At 39.6% G+C, this 15426-nt stretch overlaps 1 protein-coding gene across 1 annotated transcript in view; it reads left to right on the top strand.

Moving 5' to 3' along the window:
• Window positions 1–3716: 3716 nt before the first annotated feature.
• Window positions 3717–15426, top strand: part of ME2 (malic enzyme 2) — an 80075-nt gene continuing 68365 nt past the window's right edge. Inside the window, exon 1 of the mRNA XM_037508501.2 lies at window positions 3717–3918. The gene's annotated coding sequence lies outside the window, so the exon portion shown is untranslated. The remainder of the gene's footprint in view (window positions 3919–15426) is intronic.

Below are 15426 nucleotides of genomic sequence, written 5' to 3'. Positions count from 1 at the left end.
TAATCACTCAATTTTACGCATGGGAAATTTTCTTCATGACTTTTAATTGTTCCTATTCTCATTCTTTCTTATCACATCAGGTAAATGAAGATTGAGCACAGCTTCAAACAAATACCATGTTAAGTTTTAGAGTTTTTTTTTTTTAAAGATTTATTTATTTATATATATAAGAGCTGGAGTACAGGCCAGAGATGCAGGGGGTGAGAGGATTCATCAGAGACAGAGCGGGGAACAGAACAGGCAGAAAGACTGAAATGCAGTGCTGAGGGGAGCAGCAGGAGAGACAGGAGAGGTCTGCCTCGCCATGTGGGTTTCTCCCTGGCCAGCTGGGGTTTGAACTTGTGCTGCAGAGGTGTGGACCACTTCACAGTGCGGTGCTTAACACCTTGTGCCACCAGGGAGCCCCAAGTTTTAGAGTTTAGAAACACCCACTTGCTCTGTCAGAACTGATTATTGGTACAACCATTTTGGAGTGAAAGTTGACAATATCTATCAAAAGTCTGTGTGAATATTTACTCAATCGTTCTGTTAATGGTCGCTTACTTGGGGCCATGGTGATTTTGCACACATTAGAAAAAGGAACCCCTTCGTTAAGATGTTTCCTGTCTGCCTCATAGAAAATTAAACCATGGAATGTATTTAAAGTTATGCTATCTACAAAGTGACTGGAGACCATAAAGGGGGGGCATTTTCTGCAGTGTGCAACCTAGGGCAACTGTATGTATGGCCCAGTTACCTTAAGAATACTTATGAAGGGCCTCCCCCGGTGGCGCAGCGGTTGAGCGCTGGGTTGCGAAGCTGCCCGCAGCCTCTGCAGCGCCGGTTCGATCCCCGGCTGCTCCCCGGCCACTGGAGGAGGGTCCCGCATGGCGCGCAGACCTCTCCTGCCGCCCGCTGCTCCCCTCAGCAGTGTACTTCAGTCCTTCTGCCTGCTCTGCTCCCCGCTCTGGCTCTGGTGAATTCTCTCACCCTCCCGCGCTTCTGACTGTACCCAGTGCTTGTATAAATAAATAAATAAATCTTTAAAAAAAAAAAAGAATACTTATGAAGGACAATGTCAAGATGTATGTGCAAAGGTGTTTGTTGAAACTTGTTTATAATAGCAAAAAAATTATTGCAAATGTCCATCAACAGGGGACAATTTGAATAAATAGGGTGTCTTTATTCAATGAAATACGGGGGGGGGGCATAATATGGAGAATACAGTTGATGTAGTGATGCCAAAAGATATTCAGGGTATGTTATTAAGTTAAAAAAAGGCACAGGGGAGAATATAATTCAATATATGTAAAAAATTTTAAAAGATATATGCCAATGGAGCCAATTTTTTTTTTTTCCTGAAAAGACACTCAAGAACTCATTAACAGGAGTCTCCTAGGAGGACAATAATTGGGTGAGGAAGGAAGCTATTAGTTCAAATGTATATTTTTTCTGTATTTGAACTTTCTTACCAAAAACAATTATTACTTTCAATTAAAAAAATCAATAGGGATTATCAGAATAGAAAGTTACAACTTCCCCCCTTACACTTTGAAGCATAAAAAAAAAAATCTAAGAAATATCTTTAATTGCTGTGCATGTCTCCCAGCAGCATACATTAAAAAATGAGTGGCAGGACTTTGGTTTTTAATAGCAATGAAGCTGGGGAGGGGAAGGAGGAAGAAAGATCGGCTTGAAGCAGGAAGGCAGAGCCCTCTCTCTACCTCTGTTCTCTATCCTTGCTTCTAAAAACAAATTCTAAATTCATTTATCTATTAGACAGCTAATATATTTAATCAGAGAACAAATGTGCCATTAATTTCACTTTCCTATATTGCTTCTGTTCTAGTTGAGTGTGAACTCAGTGCTTCCAGAATTGTCCTCATTTTAGGGCCCAGCGACCAGTTAGGAAGCTGCTAATCTGTGCAGACTTCATCTTACAGGGCAGAGTGGGAGAGGAAGAATAAGAGTAACCGTCTTTCTCTCTTTGGTTTTGATCCCTGGAGAAAAGAGAATTCCAGCTTTCTATTAGTTCCTGCAATGTAAACCCCTGTGAGAATAAAAGCAAAGCAGACTTCATTATTGCAAATTTTATGCTAGGAATTCCCTCCCCCTAGTGAATGTTTATTTAGGCTGCACATGCATTATTCCCCTCCAAAAAAAGACGAAAAAGAGTTGTCATTGATGAGCAGAAATGACATTTAATGTAATTAAGTAACATAGCAACCCGAATCATACAATAGAATGACATTTATCTTTCCAAAAAAAAAAAGAACTACTTGTATTTCTTTTAAAAATTCCCTTCAGGGACGGATGTAGGAGGAGAGCACTCTGAGTGTTATAAATTTTACAGAACATTTTCAACTTTTGCAGTTTTGCATTTTGAAACATGCCTTTGTTCCAATGGCAAGGGCACTAGGCCTTGATTTTGATTACAAGTTCACACATTTTGCTTATAAGTCACACACATTCCATTCTTCTAACACATTAGAAAATAGGTTTTAAATACTGAACTCATTCCAAGCCCAGGTCTTCTCTCCACACATGGATGCAGTAAGTACTCTTTCATACCATGCTGAACTTCTATTTGGAGACTGATTATTTAGAGTCTGTACTTGTTTGCTTACCACCTTTGCTTGGGTTGCCCTGTCTGTGTCATTAAACAAATATTTATTCGTTCGATGAACATTTATTGAGTGTCCTCAGTGCCAGGTTCTCTGACCAACACCAGGGCACTGGGAATATAAAGATAATATAGAGATCAAAATACATAGTCCCTGCCTCAAAAAGGTCACAAGCTGGCAGACCATGGACTCCTCCATCCAATGTCCACTAAGATGTGTGCTCTTAGTGACCAAGGTAAGGCAGGAGAGACACCTGGAACAAAAGTTTAGAAAAACTCTCTCAAGTGTGTGCAAATGCAGGTGGGCACCTGAATGTGAGGGTCTCAATAGATTGTGAGCTCCAGGAATCCTGGTCTCCTTGCCCTGCCTTGCTGCAGGAGGCCTTGATGCCCCAGCCAGATAAGACACTGGCAAGCAGCGAAGGTAAAGGGCCTCACACTGTGGGGCTGAAGATTCCCTGTGCCTCACACCGTGGGGCTGAAGATCTAACATTCCTTCATTTTTTGTTCTTGGTCATAAAGAGAGACAAAATTTCCCAAAAAGTACATTAGGCTATAAATTATATGTATTAGCAGACCGCAAGCAATTGGCACAGAAAATTACCTGTTTAGAAATTAGTTACTACACAATTCGGCCCAATTAACAATGGGAGACAATTTATTGTATATATCTGACAAGCAATCCAGCAAAACAATTATAGTAAATCCTTCTTTTGTTTTTTCAGAAGTTTCCTTTTTATTTAGAAGTTTCTTAGGAAAGTTTTTAAATGAAGTTAACTGTGTTAAGAAGTTTGTAGGTAGAAAAAGTTCTGGTAGCTGAGTAGCAGCTGGTCTCTGACTGAAGGCCATGTGAATAAAATAGTCTTTTGATGCTTAGGCTTTAGCTGATGGGGATGCACTGGCGGCTATTCACTGTCTTAGATAATTGTCTAGCTGAAAAAATAAGTTTTAGTGTTAGGTCTGGTTTTTTATCTAATAACCTTGAAGGCTGCCGTCTAGCTGGGACCCGTAGGAGCCAGTAGTCCATGGGAATAAAATACACTAATTGTTTCTGCTTTACACATGACAATGTATTTTTTTTTTTCTGCTTACCGAAAACTGAATAAATAAAGACCTGCTGAGTCTCTTGGCAGAAGATACTTGCACCTCATCCAAGTGTTAGTGTCTCCTCACTACCTCATCCCTTTCCCTTCAGCCCTTAAGTTTCAGCCCCTTACAGGTCGCTGAGGCCGTCTCATCCTTTCAGGAACCCCTGACACGACATTTTGCCAGAGGCTGGTCCCGGGCAAGTGGCGCCTGGAGCAGGGACTTGAAAGGTAAGATTTCTTTCAGCTAGGATCTGCTCCATAGGGTAGGGCGCATACACTCCTGGAGAGAAAGCAGGTTTGAGGGGAGCAGTAAGTCAGAACTGTAAGAAGGCTAGTGAGTGTCTTATTACGTGATAAGGCGAGTGAATGTCTTATCGTTGAGAAGCCGTTGGGCTATGTTGAGTCTAGGGAAAGAGGACTCTTTATTGATATAAGTATACTTGTTAAGAGAGGCCTTAAAACATCTCATGCGCAATTGGCTAGTTTCCAAAATTTTGTTGTAATGTGTTGTCCTTGGTTTCCAAGGGACGGTACTCTGGATGTAAGAACCTGGGCCAGAGTAGGAGAGAAAATAACAACCTGTTATACTTTCCATGGACCCGAGAAGGTCCCCATAGATGACTTTTCACTGTGGGGTCTGCTACAGGATATGCTAGTTCAAGGGTCTGAATTAGAGAAAATAAATAAAAAACTCAGAAAATTATGGCTGTCTGTATCCCTAGAGAATATCAAAGAGGACTCAGCTGACAGCCCAGTATCAACAAAACAATTGCCTGAACAGATAGGTCGGTTTTTTTTTGCCTGGCTGGAGGCAAAATGAAAGATGCAAAACAAAAGGTAAAAGAAAAAATAGCTTGCAGTATTAGAGAAAGTGATCAGGATTCTTGAGATAATGAAATTGTTTTTCAAAAGCCAAAAGTTGATTCTAGAGCCAATGCTGACCTCTTTGTAGAGGCATCGGCTCCCAATTATCAGACCATTCCAAAATCCAGCCCAAATTTCCAGCCCGGGCTTGGCTAAAATTGTTGAGATAAAAATAAAAACTCAAAAAGAAGTAAGAGATAGTGTGACATGATCTTAAATGCTTCAATCTTTTCCTGTTAATATTTGGGGAGGAGGTTAGGTTCCCCCCAGTGGAGTTTTGCCATTTGTTTCTTTTAAAATAAATAAATAAATAAGGCATTTTTAAATAAGAGTATTCAAAGTTCATTCACAATTGGTAAAGTGATAAAAAATGGTTAAATATGAGTGTATGAGACTATATGACTATAATATGACTAAAAGGTTTTTATTAAAATAGTATAAACCCACTGCAGTGGGCTGGTGGGGGCTGCCCTTGGTCTCAACAAGCAGCTGCCTGGACTTTTTCTTCAGTGTTGAAATCACTGGCAGGTCTCTACTGCCTTCCTGCTGTGGGGGACTGAACTTTTCTATTGTCCACCTTAAAAAATTATTTTGGTTCATTCTACAAAAAAAGTTCTATTTCCCTGTGTTTCAATGATTTTAAAGTCTAAATTGTCTTAGGCAAAAACTGTTGAGTTACTTTTGACTTGCTAACAAGCGATACAGAATACTTATTAGTTGAATAAAAGCTTTTAAATTTACTTATTGGACCTATAAGGTTAAGTTTCTTGTTAAAACTAACTAACCTGGTAAAATATAAAGTGATAATACAGACATTTTTTAGCAAAATTCTAAACCTCAGTATCTTCACACATATTGGTAAAATAACTATGTCTTAAATATATACACATGGCCAAAATTTTAAATGTATATCAAGAGATCTCTGTGTCTGTTTGTGTCTGTTTTTGTGTTTTTGCTTTGTTTTGATTTTTACCTCCGGAGGACTAATCATAAACGGCGCCTATGTAAGTTCTCATAAAAACAAACTTTGAGATCATGATCCAAAATTTTTGATATACAAAAACTAGTTCAAATTTTATAATTCAAAGCATATATGCATAAAAAGTTATGTTAAATATTAATAATTTACTGTTTAAATGTATCTTTAAAGTATTTTTCTTTTCTTGACTAAAAAAGTGTGTGTGCATGTGTGTATATATATATATATATCCACTTATATATGTAAATTTTTTGTCATATTAACTTTACCAAGTGGAACTAAGCTATACTGTTTTTAAGTCAATTTTAAAAACTACAATGTTTAAAGTAGCATTTTGGGGTGGTGAATACACAAAGCCCCTCCTTGTGTTCTGAATTACTGAAAAGAAATCACTATCATAATATGTTAAAAGTTTTAGTGATGTCTATAGAAAAAAAACAATTGAGGGATTGTTAGAGACTGGTGCTGATGTTCCTTGCATAGCAGGGCATAATTAGCCTAACACCTGGCTCACAAAAGCCATGTCCTCTACTTTGGTCGGACTGGGGTCAGCACAAAATGTGGCAAAAAGTTCTCAAATTTTTAATTAAAATAATGGACAGGTGTCCGGGACTTCTCAACCTTATGTTATTCCTTCCCTTTCTATGACATTATTGGGAAGAGCTGTGTTATCGCAAATAAAAACATTAATTTTCAGCCCTAATGATATAGTTACATCACAAATGTTGCAAATGGGCTTTCACCCTGACCAAGGGTGAAGATTCCTTGTGCCTCACACTGTGGGGCTGAAGATCTAACATTCCTTCATTTTTTGTTCTTGGTCATAAAGAGAGACAAAATTTCCCAAAAAGTACATTAGGCTATAAATTATATGTATCAGCAGACCGCAAGCAATTGGCATGGAAAATTACCTGTTTAGAAATTAGTTACTACACAATTCGGCCCAATTAACAATGGGAGACAATTTATTGTATATATCTGACAAGCAATCCAGCATAACAATTATAGTAAATCCTTCTTTTGTTTTTTTTAGAAGTTTCCTTTTTATTTAGAAGTTTCTTAGGAAAGTTTTTAAATGAAGTTAACTGTGTTAAGAAGTTTGTAGGTAGAAAAAGTTCTGGTAGCTGAGTAGCAGCTGGTCTCTGACTGAAGGCCATGTGAATAGAATAGTCTTTTGATGCTTAGGCTTTAGCTGATAGGGATGCACTGGCGGCTATTCACTGTCTTAGATAATTGTCTAGCTGAAAAAATAAGTTTTAGTGTTAGGTCTGGTTTTTTATCTAATAACCTTGACGGCTACCGTCTAGCTGGGACCCGTAGGAGCCAGTAGTCCATGGGAATAAAATACACTAATTGTTTCTGCTTTACACATGACAATGTATTTTTTTTTTTCTGCTTACTAAAACTGAATAAATAAAGACCTGCTGAGTCTCTCCGCAGAAGATATTTGCACTTCATCCAAGTGTTAGTGTCTCCTCACTACCTCATCCCCTTCCCTTCAGCCTTTAAGTTTCAGCCCCTTACAGGTCGCTGAGGCCGTCTCATCCTTTCAAGAACCCCTGACATGACATTTTGCCGGAGGCTGGTCCCCGGCACTGCCTGGCCCTGAACAGATTGATTTTCCTTGGCATGAAAGCAAGATCATTCAATATTATTTTACATGTGACAAAACAGAGACGTGAATAGAATTACACAGATATTAGGTGACCAACATAGACCCTTAACCTAAGACGGTGGCTTCTAGCTTCCTTAGTGATGGTAGATGTGATAGTCAAGATTCTCCAGAAAAGCACAACAGTGTGTGTGTGTGTGTGTGTGTGTGTGTGTGGGTGGGTGGGTGTGGGTGGGGGAGAGAGAGAGAGAGAGAGAGAGAGAGAGAGAGAGAGATTAATTTTTTTTTTTTTAAGAAAGTGGTTTATACAATTATAGAGGCTGGCAAATCCAAAATCTCATGGGGTAGCCCAGCAGGTTAGAGCCCCAGGGAAATGTGAAGACCAAAGGCAACCTTCTGGCAGAATTCCTTCTTGCACAGGGAAAGTCAATCTTTACACTATTAAGCCCTTCAACTGATTAGAAAAGGTAATCTGCCTTTCTCAAAGTCCACCTATTTAAAGGTAAAACTTATTGAACAAACAGCTCTACCGAAACATCTAGAATGATGTTTGACCAAATGTCTGGTCACTGTGGCCACGTTGACAGATAAAATGGAAATTAACCATCACAATATGCAGTGCATTAGCATCTCAATCATGTGTGTTTGAAGACAGTGTTCTTTATTGTTCATTTTTGCAGGTCAACATAAACGTTTCCTCTTTTATCATGATTTGTTTCTGTTCCCCTGCCAAACTCTGCTCCAATTTAGGCCTATCTAAGATCCCTGCAGAAGTGTCTTAATTGACCTCTCCATCTCTTTTTCCAAGCCTCCCAAAATGTAAGATGTGCTGGGGTAACCTTTTGTGAATGCCAAGTCCATTCACCACCTTGATGGCCAGGTCCTCACTTCCACCTCTAAGTTGAAAGTACTTACTCTCAGAGTATGCAAGTACATAGCAGGCACCCAACAGTGAGGACCTCAGGCAATTTTGAGCCCCCAGTTTTACCCTACTCTTGGCCTAATCTGGCTGTAAGCTGCCTGACATTCCCTCTCCCGTAACTCCCCCAGACAATCTTCTCTTCTCTTCTGCTGTCTTCCCTATTCACAGGCATACTCACTCGTCACAGTTCCTTTTATGCTCCGTGTCTTATTTTTCACGCTGACCATGCTATCAGCACCCTCATTGAGCTACTCTTTCCAGGCCTTGTCCAAACCAGACCGAAGTAAAAGATCTGCCAGATCAAATAGCCTGGTGAGTTTCTCCCCATGAACTCTGCACTCCTAAGATAACCTTTATCACTAACAAATTCATATTCGATTATAAAGGAACCTCGCTCTCTGACCCTGGTTGTGAGCCCATGGAAAACAAGGCCTGTGTTCTGTCTTTATGGGACTTCACTCCATACCTGTGACCTCCACTCTCACCCCCAGAACAGGGTGGTTTGTCTTAGTCCATTCTGGCTGCTCTAACAAATTATCATGACTGGGTAGCTTAGCAACAAAGACTTACTACTTGCAGCTCAGGAAGCTGGGAAACCCAAGATCAAGGTGCCAGCAGATGTGGTGTCTGGTGAGAGCCAGATTCCTGGTTTGCAGCTGGTCACTTTCTCACTGTGTCCTCACATGTCTGACAGTAGAGGGAGGAAGCAAGCTCTCAAATCTCTTCCTGTAAGGGCTTAATCCCAGTTGTGAGGGTTCCACCCGCATGCTGCAATCACCTCCCAAAGGCCCCATCGCCTAATAATTCACATTGGGGATTAAATGTCAACATACAGATTTCAGGGAGAAACAACTATTCAGTCCATAGAGTGGACTTTTAGAAAATGAATCCTCCATTTTCTGAATTTTTCCAATCATCAGCACATTTTTAGTGTTTCTTTTTACTTTAACAGAAGTAAGCATTGGTTTGTGTCTTTCACAACACTTGAATTTAATGTTACAGAAGCAAAATGGGAATCACAATGAGCCAGCTTGCTAAAGCAATACATTTTCTTATTTCCCAGCAGCTCATTAAATGCAAAACAGCTTAAGTAAATGGATATCTTGTTAAGCACCAATTTCACTTGTGTGTGTGAACAGAGGGGGAGGGGGTAAATTGTTTATGACAATAGACTTTCTCCTCATTGTATAAGAAATAGTCACTTAGAGTAACACCACCAGGAAATGACTTCTAATAAATAATTAGATGGGTGACTCTTTTCAGCTTGGGGAACTCTAATAATAGCAGGATATTTTCTTCACTGTTGCTGATAATGTGGCAGGGGACAGCACTAGGTGCAGCCACTGTTGAAGCAGCCTCCCTCTCTGTGACTATGGCACCTACATCATCAGTACAGGCAATTGAAATGCTTTCCCCAGCTTCCCACCTCCTGCCTTCTACACACACACACACACACATACCACAATTTGCCTAAGTGTACAGTTAGGATACTTCTTGAGAGGTTGTCCTGGAGGACTTAGTGGCCTGGGATACTTAGATGATTTTATAATGGCATTTGCTCTATACAAGCCCACAAAAGGAACTGATGCATCACACCAGTCCAGTGTTAACCTCACTCTCAGCAATTGTGAAACTCACCCTGCAATGAACTGAATGGCCAAAGCGTGAATCTGCCCAGTCATTGGGCCCAGAAACAAGCCATTCTTCTTCTTCTCTTCCTTGGTGTTTCCTGGCAAGGACCTGCTGTCTAGGGTGCTTGTCTTCATGGTGTGACTTCACAATACAACTCAGAGTTATAGCAATTTGGCTAAAATATTTTAGACAAGCAAAGTCAAAATACTGAGTCGAAAATCTTATCTTCCAGGAAGATCTTAGAGGAAGTCTTTTGTGATATGTTTTTCCTCATTCCTCTCTTCACACCCAGGCATCATTCTTCTTCTACCTAACATATGTAAAAATTAAAATCAAGTGAGCACCACATGTCAAAACAGAACAGAGGTTTTTTCCAGCCTATGGTGTCTGTACTGCTATAATCAAAATAAGCATTGGCAGCAGGAAAAGTTCCAAAGTTGGAGGACCTAGAGCCCACTCAGGTGAGATGACTCGAAATATAGTGAGGTCCAGGTCAGAAATAAGAGAAACTCACACTCCAGTAAATATGATTCTGGCAAGGTGTGTGAAGACCAAAAGATCAAAATGCAAATGAATAAAACTTTAAAATTAGTTCATTGAGAGTTGGTTGTTTCAAAGGAAATATGAATGAAAAATCATTGATTCTATTTACTTCCAAGTTTTGACACTGGAACTTTCTGAAAGGATGGAGTTCCCCCTTATTTCTCCTCAATAAGTTAACTAATCAGTAATTTTCCCTATTAATAACTTTCCAGCCAATTTGTACCGTTATCATCATACAACATTTACAAAGCACCTATGTTGTCCCTTACCTGGGAATAAAAGGATCGACAAGCAACAATTTTTGTCTACATGGAGTTTATAATATGAAGAGAGACAGATCTACAAGCAGCAATATATGAGGACTAGGATGTCATAAGTGTTGTGGGAGAAAATATAAAGGTGGAGGAGAGAGAGCGACAGGAGAGGTCGGTCTTAATGAGACATAGTCAAAGATCCAGGCATCTGAGCGTTTTCATCGAAGAACTTCTCCAGAACCAGCATTTTCTGGATTGACTGTACTTTCAGGGTACTTGTTTTGATGGGTTTTCCCTTATTTAATAACTGCAAGTATTATGAACTCTTAAATTAGAGACTTTGCTTTTCCAATGGCCGGCTCGCCCATTGTCAGCTGTCATGATGATCTCTAGCTATCATGAAGATAGGCAAAGGGGAAAAGTTGATTTTCTAGTTTCCTTCAGGGTCACTCACTGATTTTGGGCTCCACTGACATACAATTGTACATGAGACTAGGAAGTAAGTAGCTATCAACTTGTGATTGCCAGCCTCTGGATTCACTCCCTCAAAGTTTTAGATAAATGAAGACGAAATTAGAAATTCAGTAATTTCACATTTCAACTAGTGGTCATGATTAAGATTGTGATTAAGAGATTGTGAAATCAATTCAGTGGGATTTAACCAACTTTTGTTTTTTAAAGAAATAGAATAGAAAATATTAGAATGACTTCATCTAGTGAGATAAAATTGTTTGGTGAAGTGTTTGAAGACATGTGTGTGTGTTTAATCACAACAAAAAATGTATGACTTACTATGTCACAGTCAGAAAATTAAGTCACTGAATGAGACTTCAATCCCCATGAAGGGACTTATTAGCCAGTTAGCAAATATTTGCTGAATTGAACTGATTTGTAGGTGTGTTTGTGGATTTACTCAATAAATACACGTGAAGTCTGTCTACACAGCATTGACCACTGTCACCCCTCATCCAATTATACTATTTTTTAAAAAGATTTTTTTATTTATACAAGCACTGGGTACAGTCAGAAGTGTGGGAGGGTGAGAGAATTCACCAGAGACAGAGCGGGGAACAGAACAGGCAGACTGACGAAATACACTGCTGAAGGGAGCAGCAGGCGAGGCAGGAGAGGTCTGCGTGCCATGTGGGACCCTCACCAGCGGCTGGGGGATCGAACTGGCACTGCAGAGGTTGCAGGCAGCTTCTCAGCCCAGTGCTCAACCGCGGCGCCACCGGGGAGGCCCCAATTATACTATTTTGTTTCAACCATCAAAATAAAATGAATATTCCTAAGATTGTTCCAATCTCTCCATATATCCCATAGCTATCCCAACCATGTGATTTCCCTGCTAGATATTTACTTCTACCCCAGTTTATCAGCATATTGCAGACTTCTATTTAAGACCTACTGATGACCCCTCAGTAGTAGTCACAAAGCAACCTACTTGGAGTAATGAGCTATCCAAGCGAAATCATTCTCTTGTTTATCCACACACTTACGGTTTAGCTCATAACATAAATGCCAACAGAGGAACATGCTATCAATTGTTTAGAAATGCTTCAACAATATGCCTATCAATTTGCTTTATTTACATTATTTATAAAGGACAATGTGAAGGGTGAAGATTAATTTTGTCATCAGTAATGTGGTCCTTGGGTGGAAAAATAAAATAAAACAAAAAGAGGGGGGATTTCCTTTCTAGTTATGTGTGTCCCTAAGTTGCTGGCTACTTTGGGCTTTTAATTACTTCAAGCACAGCCCTCAGCTGCCTGCTTCAAATATCTAAATTTCAAACATTACCACTGAGCAGTCTGAAAACTGCTACCAGGTATACTATTGTTATAATAAAACAAGTAAGATTATCCTGGAATGATGAGATTTCCCTTAAATGAAAGCATTTTAAGAGCCAAGGAGAATGCTGTTCAGAGGTCAGACTGGAAGGGTAGGTGCTAGTAAAAGTGAAAGCAGGATCATTTCAAGCAGGCTAATTTTTTTTTTGCAGAACTTAAGTAGAAATTTTTGCGGAACTTAATTACTAGATTTAGGGGCCTCAAATATTGTTTTAATATATTGTTTTTCCTCTCTTTAACTATATTTGAGACACACCAAGAATTACATAGTAAACTAAGAATTACCTGTAGTTCGAAGGCTAAATATAACCCAGTTACCAGGGTCAAATACCTACCAATGAGATACGTTGAGAGCTGTACTCTGGCTTGACTTTGTGATAAGCGAATATTCCAGGCCTAAAATCTGGGAGCAGGTGGACCCTATACTTCTACATTCAAAACAGCATGGCAAAAGATGTTGTGATAGTCCTGTTGCAGCTCAGGCCCCCCTGCTTGACAGGTCAGTCCAGCTCTTCAGGTCCAAGAATAGAACCAGAATGTGAACCAGCCTTGGTCTAGACAAAGACAAGGATGCCACAAAGGTACCTGCCTCTCCCCCCGGCCAAAACCAGTGCAGACCTGGTCTATTACTGACACAGGAAGTCAAAAAAGATAATCCAAGACATTCACATGCAGATTGTTGTTCTGCCTCTCTATCTAGCATTATGCAGTAATGAAGAAGTCACCATTCATGACATTGGTTGGCTTTCAGATGAACTAAGACAATCTAGAATCCTGATTCATATCAACAAGGAGAAGCAAGAAATACTAGGACCCAAATAGCTTCTTCTACTTCACTTAGGGTGGTTTCCTTCTCCTCCCCTCGCTTTGTTTAATACCATCCTCAATTTCTCAGTCACTTAAAATTCCAAAACTTGGAACATCATTGACTCACTCTTTTTCTTTTTCTTCCTTGTCCATTGGTTTTGAATGTCTTGGCATTATTTCCTTGAAAAGTTTCATGTCCTTCCTTCTGTTCTCTGCCGGGGCAGGCCTTTTGTCACCACAGGCTGATTATCACAAATCATACTCCAGGCTCTTCTCCATCCCATCCCCTTGGAATGTCTTTGTGAGATATCCCTGAAATGCCATCTTCATGGGGTCATTTCTCAGCTCAGAAACATCAGATGGCAGCCCCCTGGCACCTTCAACATCAATCTCTACTCCACCGGCAGGTTTTCAAAGTCCTTCATCATGGAGAATTTTACTGGACTACAAAATCTTGAAACTAAATGCTCAAATCAATAAATGTGCTGATTTAAGATGCAGAGGAAGGGTGTTTTTGGTTTTTTTTTTTTTTTTTGCTTTCGTAATAAAATGTTAGAACTAGGTTTTCCACTAGGTTTTTACCTCTTGGATGGCAAGGCAGGTTTTGCAGGTCTCTTGTTATAAGCAACACAGTTTGTAACATGGGGTAGGCAGAGAGTAAATTCCAGTCAAATGAACACCCAAGCGTGGCTACCATGGAGTAGGTCATATCACCCCGTTGACTGTAGTTATTGGAGCCGAGTAGTTAACAAACGGGGTGAATGTTTTGCTTTTGTACAGGTGAGAATGCATTATTATTTTTCTTTTTAAAAGTATCTTTATTGAGGTAACATTGATTTACAATAGTGTATGTGTTTCAGGGGCATAGATTCATACCTCTGCAAATGTATGTTTTCACACTCTGGGGAGTGGGGTCAGGAGAGGGAAGTGAGGGTATTTTGATGAATCGATGTTTTGCCTGAACTTGCAGGCTCCTGAGAGCCTCCCTGAGTGCAGAACAATGAAACACAATTATTTCCCGAGTACTTAAAAACAGTAGCATAGACTCAAGAGGAATTGCTGTCAAAAATGTCTTCAGATTTACTATACACAATTTGAAGTTATGGTAAATATCATATGTGATTACCTTGTTGATTTTTTTTTGGTGCTCATATTTGCTTCCACACAAATCAGAAAAACTATAAATAAGGCCACTTGGAAATATAAAAATAAAAGGACAAGTGACTGGATAAGGCACTTGACATTTGTGGGCCTCAGATGCCCCATCTGTAAAAGGAGGACTAGACGATCTGTGTTCCCTTAAGTACTGACATTTTATTACAAAAGCAAAAAAATCCTTCCTCTGCATCTTAAATTTATTGATTTGAGCATTTAGTTTCAAGATTTTGTGGCCCAGTAAAATTCCCTTATCTCCTTATCTTCCTAGGTTAGGCGCCTTTTATTAACAAGGAAATAGCTTTCGGTTTTTAGTGCCAACCAAGTTTCAATCTTTACCATCTTGCATTTCAACAAGTCATTCTAACACCATAAATTTAACTTCTGGATAAAAGATAATCCTTGTATTTAATACATTGTTTAAAAATAAACATTTTTTTTATTGCTTTCCACCACAAATGAGCGAGAACTTTCTCAGACTGCTATCTGTTGTCAACCTGACTCATCAATTCTTTCCTCGTTGTTACCCAGCATGTAGGGAGTTTCTACAACTGCAACACAGGGTTATGAGTACCCACCACTTCATCAGCCAAAACTATTATAAAATCTAAAGCACCAGCACTGGAAGGCATAGTAAATAGACATAAGGGCAATTAGGCCCAACCACCCTCCTGGGAGATGTTTGCATTCTTGCAACTCTACCACCGTGAAACAGTTACCCACACTGACAGCTGACACCTGGACAGTTCTCTGATTCTGATGCTGGGGGTGGAATCATAACAACTGTCTATGCTTAAAAATGCTTATTTACCATCAGTTTCCCTTTTACCAGTCCTGTATCAGTGACTTATGCACTCTGCTATTAAACTGGGAAAAGTGAATATGGTTAAGTGTATACACTTAATGTAACAAAAATAAAATGCCCCATTTCCACATGCTTACATAGTCTCCATTTTTCAAGGCTCAGTGCAAATGGCCCTTCCTCCAGGAAGCCTACCTCACCTCTCCAGTCAGGAACAATCTGCCATCTTTTGAACTTCCTCGGTATTGTTAGTTTTGTTTGACCCCATCTATGGCACTTTCCAATTGCTTCTACCTCTGTGTTATAATAAGTAAAA

The sequence above is a fragment of the Talpa occidentalis genome, unplaced genomic scaffold (genome assembly GCF_014898055.3).
Source record: "Talpa occidentalis isolate TD23 unplaced genomic scaffold, MPIMG_talOcc4v2.1 talOcc4.13, whole genome shotgun sequence".
Taxonomy (NCBI): Eukaryota; Metazoa; Chordata; class Mammalia; order Eulipotyphla; family Talpidae; genus Talpa; species Talpa occidentalis.
This window is presented reverse-complemented; position numbering and strand designations above follow the sequence as displayed.